Here is a 692-nt window from a genome sequence, read left to right on the forward strand (position 1 = left end):
ATTCCAACCCAGAATAGTCCCACAAAATGTCTTTTATAAATTCTTTACTGAATAAAGCAATGCCTTGTATAACCATTTATGAAAATGGGCTTAATAAAAAAATTCTTTTTATTTTATTTTTTTTTCCTTTCCCTCCCCTATCTTTCTCTCCTTGGGCTTTTTCCTCCCCAAAGGACAAAGGGCCAGCTCCCAGAACGGGTCCTTATTAATTTCTAGACATACACTTTGGGTCTATGGCCATGCCATCCTGAACAAGTCTGATCTCGTCTGATCTCAGAAGCTAAGCAGAGTCAGGCCTGGTTAGTAGTTGGATGGGAGACCATCTAGAAAGACCAGGTGCTGTTGGTGTAAAAAAAAAAAAAAAAAAAAGAAATGCATTTGGGGAGAGGGGGGCAGGAGGGTGCAGGCAGGGGGATTAATCATTTCTTCAATTAAAAATTATCTTACAAAATAAAAATTCTTTTTTATTGTTACCTTCTAGCTCCTGAAAAAAATCCTGCCCATACTTCCAGGTTAGTTCAAATGACATCATTCTTACAATATAAAACATCACATTACAATATAATTAATAGCATCTCTCCCTAAAACAAAACTTCTCAAAATATGTCAGTCTCTATTAGAATCCTATGGGCTGCTTTTCTAAAGGTAGATTCCTAGACCCCAACGCAGACCCAATAAATATGATTCTCTGG

The 692-nt window shown here is 37.0% G+C and overlaps 1 pseudogene; it reads left to right on the forward strand.

The window, feature by feature from the left end:
* The first annotated feature begins 229 nt into the window (after window positions 1–229).
* On the forward strand, window positions 230–348 carry LOC118614097 (annotated as a pseudogene).
* The last annotated feature ends 344 nt before the right edge of the window (window positions 349–692 follow it).

This window comes from Rousettus aegyptiacus, unplaced genomic scaffold, assembly GCF_014176215.1.
Source record: "Rousettus aegyptiacus isolate mRouAeg1 unplaced genomic scaffold, mRouAeg1.p scaffold_m13_p_2, whole genome shotgun sequence".
Taxonomy (NCBI): Eukaryota; Metazoa; Chordata; class Mammalia; order Chiroptera; family Pteropodidae; genus Rousettus; species Rousettus aegyptiacus.